General features: G+C 40.6%; 1 protein-coding gene and 1 long non-coding RNA gene across 3 annotated transcripts in view; both read left to right on the forward strand.

Moving 5' to 3' along the window:
* LOC102251932 (chromosome unknown open reading frame, human C20orf194) overlaps positions 1-9367 on the forward strand; it is a 129830-nt gene that overhangs the window by 33064 nt on the left and 87399 nt on the right. The window lies entirely within an intron of this gene.
* Positions 8947-9322, forward strand: LOC106727566. Its single transcript, XR_001363799.1, has 2 exons — positions 8947-9034; positions 9090-9322. It is a non-coding gene; the product is annotated as an uncharacterized LOC106727566 (long non-coding RNA).

A 9367-nucleotide genomic window follows, 5' to 3' on the forward strand; every position in this document is an offset into this window, starting at 1 on the left:
GGAACCTGGGACCCTTGAGTCCGCAGGCCAGTGCTCTATCCACTGAGCAAAACCGGTTAGGGCAATTAATTCCCTTTTAATGTGCACAAATTTTGTGCACTGGGCTACTAGTAGCACTATAAAAGAAAAATAAAACTGAATTGTTTGTTTTGTTTTTTAAAAAAACATAGTCATCATCATCATCAACCACCTATGGCTATCCTAATTATGGGGGGGAAAAAGAGAAAAATGCAAAAAATTGCTTTAACCAGTTTGGCTCAGTGGATAGAGTGTCAGCCTGCGGACTGAAGAGTCCCAGGTTCCATTCTGGTCAAGGGCATGTACCTTGGTTGCGGGCACATCCCCAGTGGGGAGTGTGCAGGAGGCAGCTGATCGATGTTTCTCTCTCATTGATGTTTTTAACTCTCTATCCCTCTCCCTTCCTCTCTGTAAACAATCAATAAAATATATATATAAAAAGAAAAATGCAAAAAAATTACAACATTAATAGTGTAATAAGAATGATAACATGTAACCACAGATAGAGAAGAGAGTTAAGTAGGAGTTTTAGGAGTTTCTAAAAGTGTCTGAAACCCATGCTTCCCTTGTATGCAGTGCCCTCAGTGTGAGGAAGCTATAGGTCACACATGGGGGCTAGACATAGCATTATAGTTTTGAGAACACTGCAAGCATCTTTGGAGTCAGTGAAGAAGGGACACTTAGTAGGACATCTTTAATTGCCACATCTTCAGTTGCAACAGTGACATATGACTGAAGGAGCAACAGTGGTAATCACCATTGGCTTAATGTTAAGCCTTTCTGGACTTTCTGATTTTCCATGAGCTTGGTATTCTTAGGTGATATCATGACGAAGTGGATGCCCGGCCAGTGTGGCTCAGTGGTCGATCTGTGAACCAGGAGGGCATGGTTGATTCCTGGTCAGGGCACATGCCCAGGTTGTGGGCTCAATCCCCAGTGTGGGGTATGCAGGAGGTGGCTGATAAATGATTCTCTTTCATCATTCATGTTTCTATCTCTTTCTCCTACCTTCCTCTCTGAAATAAAATAAAAATTAAAAATAAAAGAAGTGGAAGGAAGCCTTTTTAGTGTCTAATAGTGGACTTCTCATCTATCTGAAAGAGTGATGGCTCAGAGCCATATTTAATTTTATTTAGAAATAATAAAGTAAGATGATATGTCTTGTACCAAAATGTGGCTGAGCACATTTATACCCACTACATTATACCCATTACATTATATAGAGCTCTTACAAATCATTAAGAAAAGTACAACAGGGAGAACTGGGGGACAGCAGGAATTGGCTATTCACAAAATAAGAAAAAAAGTGACCAGGCTTTTCCACTCCCAATTAGGGATATAGAAAGTCAAAAGAAATCATTGCTATCACCCTAACAACCAAAAAAGCCTGAATAAGCAACAAAATAATAGTTTTAAAATAAAATCATTAGCAAGCTGAAGATCCAAAGAAAGCTGAAAGAACTCAGTTTCGGAAAATGTAGGGCCCTTCATAGGATGCTGTTCTAATTTCTGGTGGAGCAGCAGAAGGAAGAGGAATCCATCTTAGACGGGGATAAATAGAAATCAGCTGACCTTTAAAAGAGCTGTTAAAGGCCATCAACTGTATCTCATAGTGCTCAGGGTAGTCACCAAAAGCTGGGGGGGCAGGCAAGAAAGTTGAGAACCATCCGCCTTAAGGCATTTGCCGCTCAACTATCACCTGGATTGGAGCAGAAGAACAGAGCAACCCTTTGAAGGCATTCCAGGTACATTGTTTAAGTAGCTACCCTCTTAAGGCTGGGGGTAAGGCAGCAAGATAGAGAAGGGTTTCCTTACATAGAAAGATCCAAGGGGACTGGAGAGCTAAGAGAACTCCTTAGCAACCCCAAAAACTGGTAGCCAGTTTGTAAAGCAGGGAGTGATAGTCCAGAAAGCTTGTGGTTCATCTATACAACACAGAGATTTGTAGAATCTTGGCTAGTGCTCTGAGTAAAGTTTCTACTGAAGTTCATACCCATCCTCAAAATATTTTAATTTGATGATGAATAAAATCCAACTAAAAATGCAATAATATCCAGACCCAGGCCAGTTACATATCAAATTGACTTAGATCTCTACTCTAGTGTCTTAACAAAAGAAAGCGTGTGCCCTTTCCTAGAGGTAAATACTATTTACCTGTTTTTGCTGTTCTTTCATACCAAATGAGTGGCATATGATTTTTTTAAATTATAAAATATAAAGAAGCAAGAAAATATGATCTGGGGTCAAGAAAGGAAATACTCAATAGAAGCAGACCCAAATGTTGAAATTAACCAATGAATTTAAATAACTAATAAAAATTTCAAAGTATATGGAAGAAAAAGGAGACAACATGCATGAAGAGATGAAGAATTTCATCAGACCTGAAAACTATAAAAAGAAACACATGGAAAAGCTAGAAATGGGAAATATTATATCAGAAAAGAAGAATGTATAAAATTGGCTTACTAGCAGAATATATACCAATGAATAGAAGTTCAGTGAACTTGAAGATAGGTCAATAGAAAGTTTGTAAACTGAAGGACAAAGAAAAAAAGAGCAAGGGAGTGGAGCATCCAGTATCTGTCAAACAATGTCAAATAATCTAACAGAGTATATTTAGAGTCCCAGAAGGAGAGTAGAGAGAAAATAGGGCAGGAAATTTGGATTGGTAATGTCCAAGAACTTCACAAATTGATGAAATGCATCAATCCATAGATCCAAGAAGCTCAGCAAATCCCAAAATAAAATAAATATGTATAAAAATGACTATAAATTTGTTCAGGGATCTCTTGTGATAAATCTACAAATGTTAATAAAATCCAAGTCCAACAACCAGAAGAAATAAAAATGCAATTCTAATCATTACTTGTGTCTCTAAAAATTATTTAAAAGGACACCAATTCACATCTATATTATTTTTAAGAGCTATTTTTTTCATTTCTCTTCTCTTGATTCATAGCCTCCAAACTTCTCTAAAACCCCTTTTTCTCTCCACCATCCAAATACTTTTCCTATTCCTATGTATTTTCCCTTTGCCAAGAAGACCTTTAATCTTACAGCCAGAATTGGCATCTAGGCTTTTTTTCTTGTTGGTCAATCACTGCTGGCCAGAGAACCTACAGTTCCATGCTTCTTGGTCACATACCATAGAGCGAAAATGCAGACTCCTCTGAGATTTGATGTAGAAACATGTTTGGTGAGAACACTACTAGTAAAAAAGCAGAATATATTTCCATCTTTGTAAAACAGTTTGTGTTTCTGTGTATTAGAAACTTCAAGTGGTGGTCTTACTGCTATTTTTATTTTACTTACTTTCATAGTCTCATTTTTATTTTATGTAATTCTTTAAAGTAATTTTAAGTATTAAAATTGAGCTTCTTTTCCCCCTTTGAGCCACCTGAGAGCTGCCACTGCCAGTGCCAGCCTAGGGCCAAATCCTTCCCCACTGGCCAAGGGCCAAGGCACACTGGCATGTTTCTTGGGGTTTTCAGACCTTTGCTGCTTATCTGACCTTGATATCTATCTGAGCTTGTCTTCTGGATTTGACCTGGAAGAGTGTGTGCAGATAGACTTTCCCTTCTTCATCATGAGATTCAACTGACCAGTTCCACGTACATGGACAGTATCCATTTCCAGAAATGCACAAAATAGTGTGCTGGGAAAAAGAGAAGAGTGTGTCTGGTGGAAAGCACACAGGCTCTGGGTATCTCTTACCTAGCTGTATTTCCACTTTTGCTAATTGATAGTATTGCATACTCAGGCAGATCACATTACTGTTTAGTGCCTCAGTCTCCTATCTACAAAGTGGGCAAGATGTTAGGAAGATTCAAATATATACACATACACATATATATATGCACACACACATATATGTGTGTATGTGTGTGTATATGTATATATATGTGAATGTTTCATATATAATACTAATTATTTTTAGTATTAAAATTTATTGCATCTTCCATTTCATTTATTTATTTTATTTATTATTGATGAAAGAGAGGAGAAACCAATATGAGAGAGAAATATCAATAAGTTGCCTCCTATATATGCCCAACTGGAGATTGAATCCCACAACCTGGGCACCTACCCTGACCTGGAATGGAACCTACCACCTTTTGGTGTATGGGACGGCACTCCAACCAACTGAGCCACATTGGCCAGGGCTGCATTTTCCAATTTAGTCACAGCGTGGAGCTGAAAGTAGTATTTAACAGTTCATTCTACCTTATTCTGTAATTAGTGCTGACACATCCACCTCTGTCAGGGAAGTCTTCTAAGGGCAAAGTACCTGTCTTCTGTGTATCCCCCCCAAAGCACACAATGTTTTTCACATAGAGAATGGCTACTGTTCAGCTGTATAACTGCTTCTTGTTATTGATCCAAACCAAGATAGGTGTCACCTGCCCTGGCCGAATTAGTTGAGCATCATCCCATGCATCTGAGGGGTTGCTGGTTCGATTCCCAGTCAGGGCACATGCCTGGATTGTGGGCTTGATACCGTGTTGCACTCTCACATCGATGTTTCTCTATCCCTCTCCCTTCCTCTCTCTCTAAAAATCAATTTTAAAAAATTTTTAAAAAGATAGGTGTTACCATGTAGGCCACTAAAATGGAAATATACTTTCTGAGCTTATTTCTAAATACAATTGAAAAACAAAATAAAGTGTATTCTGTATTAGTAGCTATATTGGTTCTTTGTTTTTCTAAGCTTAACCAAGTGAAGCATTCTGTTATTACCCAAGAATTGGACAGAGCCAAGCAAGCGAGGCACAGACCTAAACTGGGTTGGACGACCTCTGTTGTGGCTTCCATGAGGCTAGTAATTTGCATTATGGGTCAGAGAGAGAGCAGACAAATGTCAGAAAGTCAAGGGGGAGGTTCAAATGTTCTCAGCCAACTTGGGCTAGCTGACCGTAGAGGCAGAGAAATTGTGAAGTATGATAGACATCTATGCAAGGTCTAGTAATAAGTACTTTATATAGGTTATTTCATTTAATTCCTGTGATATCTTTGTAAGTTAGAAAGTAGTCCTACATTACACATATAAGGCATTTGAGGCTCAGAGAGTTAATTTCCTTGCAAGGTTGCACAGCCAGTAAGAGGGGGAGCAAAGGTTCCAGCACAGGTCTTTCTGAATTTGAACATACTCTCAGTGCTAAGTTGTAGTGGTAGCCAGATGGAAATGGGGAGTGGATCTAGGACTAAATGAGTTGGACAGACATTGAAGATCTGTGGTTAGAGTGCTGGAAGAATAGGGAGTGTACTTCTCTCCAGAGTCCAGGAGGCCCTGTGGGAGTAATCCAATGCCAAAGTGGGAAGACTGTCCTGGACTTAGGTAGGATCAGGGCCACTGATTAGACCTGATAGTAGTGGGTCTAGATCTTAAATGAGAAGGTCTAATTTACAGGGCCGAGGCACAGAGGTGGTATGACAAGACAGTCTGACCCAGGCAATTGTAGATTGCCAATTACAAGTATATATTGGTGTATATAAAGTACATATGTAAAAAATAGGATGAGAGTATTTCACAAAATGTTGATAATGATGTCTATTCTTTATTTTCTGAGTTTTCTGTAACAAATATATATTCTGTTTTTGTAGACTTTTTATTAAAATAACACAGACTCAGAAAACAACATAAAACTAAAGTATAACCTAATAATTATTATGAAGCAATAGAAACATACTAGCTACCCCAGAAGCAATCCATCGCCTCCTTTCTCCTCCACCAAGAATAACACTGTCATCAATTCTATGGCAATCTCCTCCTTACTTTTTTTGCAGTTTAATCATCCAAATGTACTTCCATAAATACATAGTTTAGCTTTGCTTGGGTATGTATTTTAGGTTTCTTTTAATCTGTAGGTTTCCTTTCCATCTCTTTGTTTTTCCCCATTCTCCTCCCCCACCTCCACTGCTATACTAGTATTTTTGTTGAAAAAAACAGATCATTTGTCTTGTAGCTGTTTTCATTGAGATTTTGTTGATTGCATTCCTGTGATGTAATTTAACATCCTCTACACCCCTTGCCCCCATCTTCCATATTTTCTGACTATGATATTTGAATCTTGAGGCTCAGTTAATTCAGACCTGGAATTGGTCATATCTCTAGTAAATTTTGAGTGGGAAATAGCGTTTCAATACCACAATCTAGGTGGTAGGAATACTTATTGCTACTGGTTTGCTCGTTGTTTTTAGATCTCTTCAGTGGACAGAGCTAGGAAATTCATTGTCTCTCTCTCCCTCTACCCTCTCCCACTTCCCCTCCCCATGTGCATGTATATATATGCATATCTGATTTTTTTTGTCCTACATTATATATAAAACATTAAGAAAACAGTATCAGAACTGTCACCTACATGATTACTGAAAATAATTTTGCATATATGTATATAATCTATATGTAATATACATATATGTGTATACATAAATCCACACATCTAAATAAAATATAGATCATCTGAGCAGTAAGTAGTGAAGCCACTTGAGAATGTTGTTTACACTAGTATTCCTAGCAGAGGTCCCTTGTGCTTGATGCCTAAGGTCAGAAGTACAGTCAGTACATAGCTAATACAGAGTTCACAGGTCTGAGTGGTTGTGTATTCTCACCTGGAAGAGAAGAATGATGAGAGCATAGATCTGTCCAGCCAGTTTTAGTACAGCAAACAGAATGCCTCCTGTGAGCAAGGCATTAGGCTGGATGCCCAGTTTACATACACTTACACTGTGAGATGGACAGTGAAGACGACTGTCCAATTTGAGTACAAATTATCAGCAACTTCAAAATAAGTACAAAGATATTGTATCTTAAGCAAGTCATAGCTGGTGTTTTTTTGGTTAACTGATGGTGCCTTAAAGAATAGCCAGAAGCATAAAGCAATGTGTGGTGGTTGGGAACAGAAATGAGATTAGAGAGGAGACTGAAAGGCAGCTGGGATGGTGGAGGAAGGCAGGCTGCACATAGAGGCGAGTCAACTGGGAAAGGTGCAGAATTATTTATACTCCTGCGACCACTAAAAAGATGTTGTGAGGGAGGAGAGGCCTCTGGGCCACTGGCCACCTCAAGACCCACAAAACTTCTAATTGAAGTCAACTAATTTGTCCTTGAACAAAGCTTCATTGATATGACCCTTTTGGCACTAAATGTTGTATCATCCTGTAGGTGCCTCATAAATAACTCCCTCACCCTAGCTGGGTTGGCACAGTGGATAGAGAGTTGGCCCATGGGTTGAAGGGTTCCAGGTTTGATTCCAGTCAAGGGCACACACCTCGGTTGCAGGCTCGATCCCTGACCCCGGTTCAGGCACATGCAGGAGGCAACCAATCTATTTCTCTCTATCACATTGATGTTTCTCTCTGTGTGTCTCTCCCCATCCCTTCCACTCTCTCTAAAACTCAATTGAAAATATCCTTGGGTGAGAATTAAATAAATAAATATACAACTCCCTCTCCCCAACAAGGGTTGGTAAAGTAAGGCACTTGGAAAATGTGATACTCACATCCTCCCACAACCATATCAAAATTACAACTAAACTGTAGAATAACTGTCATTCAGAACCACCTGAAATTTAGCTGAATGGAAGTCCTACAACTGAGGATTTAAAGAAGAAGCCACATTGAGACTGATAGGAGGGGTGGAGATGCAGAACAGGCTGGTCCCACACCCACGTGAAGTGGATAAATATTGGGAGGGATATCTCCACTGCAGTGATCCCCCCTGAAGAGCAAGGGACACCTAGCCTCCCTGCCCAGGGTTCCTGTGTCAGAAAGAGGAGTCCCCATAAGTTCTGGCTATAAAACCAACAGGGATTGTGGCTGAGTGAGACAGAGAGCTGCTGGAGTCCCAGGCAGTTCCTGTTAAAGGGCCCTCACAGATTTATTCCAACTCATTCTTTCTGAGTTCCAGTGCTGGATCAGCAGCTTGAAAGGCACCAGGGACATATGGGGAGGAACTGAACTGTCTGGCATCAGGGCAAGTGGAGGGGAAGCTTTCTCCACACCAGAAGTGCTGGCAGAGGCCATTGTTCCTTTTCTAAGCCATCCCCCCACAGAGCCAGCAGGCAGGTGCCATACCTGAGTCTCCACCAACCTGATTTATACTGGTCAGCCTGCCCTCATGATTCCCTGAGACCCCACCTCACCAACTTGCAGGCCCACCCATGCTTCTTCCAGTGGCTTTTCCATATGAATGGCCTCTTGGCTCATGTTTCAGACTTTCATAAAATCAAACGAGCAGTATCTGGCCTCAATGTACCCTGCACCATTAGCTAAGTGGCTCCAGGCCTGGAAGTAGCAGCAACTGGCCTTGGTTTGAAGCTTGGCCTCTCCTAGGCACCTCCAAGCCCTGCACAAGTAGCAGCCATCTGTAGATTGCTTTGTAGGTTATGCCAGATGACCCTAGGCAGAATACAGGCAGGCTGACGTTGGCCTGCATCTCTCAGAGTAGCAGACTTCATGGACCACTGGTTGGCGACCACTGTTCTGGAGGCCCCAGAGCCAGTACACCTGATAGACAGCTTCAGACCATGTTGAAGCACCACCCATCCATCTCCATAAGCAACACACTTAAGGGGGACACTCAGTGGGCACCAGAGCTCCACTGAAGTAAGTCCTGGTCCATGGGGTGGGGGCCTGCATCGCAGCCAGTTTTTACAGCTGATAGGCCTTGGGATAAATTATTGCCATTTACATGCCAACAACAATCAAGGCTCAAATACAACAGGAGGGTATTCATGGCCTACATGGGGTTGGGGTAGGGGGCACACCTGGAGTGTCCAGCTTGGGTGAACCTGGAGACAGTGCCACTGGACCCCTACAGGACTTACTACATTGGGTCACTCTACCAAGCCCAGGAGATGTGGCAGCTTTACCTAATACATAGAAAAAATGCAGGGAAGCTCCCAAAATTAGGAAACAAAGAAATGTGTTCCAAATGAAAGAACAGAGCAAAACTCCAGAAAAAGAGCTAAACAAAATGGAGACAAGCAATCTATTGGATTCAGAGTTCAAAACACAGGTTATAGTCGGCGTTGGTGGTATAGTGGTGAGCATAGCTGCCTTCCAAAACACAGGTTATAAGGATTTTAGTGACTTAGGGAAAGAGTAAATGAACTTAGAGCTTTAACAGCATAAAAAATGTCATGGAAACCATAAAAAAACAAACAACCAAAACAAACAGACCAGTAAGAAATGAAGGATACACTAACTGAAATGAAGAATAATTTATAGGGAATCAACAGAGTAGATGAAGCCAAGAAATAAAACAGTGACTTGAAATGTAAGGAAGGGAAAAAGAAAGAAAGAATCAAGCAAGAAGGAAGGAAGGAAGGGAAGGAAGGAAGGAAGGAAG

Source organism: Myotis brandtii, unplaced genomic scaffold (genome assembly GCF_000412655.1).
Source record: "Myotis brandtii unplaced genomic scaffold, ASM41265v1 scaffold45, whole genome shotgun sequence".
Classification (NCBI taxonomy): Eukaryota; Metazoa; Chordata; class Mammalia; order Chiroptera; family Vespertilionidae; genus Myotis; species Myotis brandtii.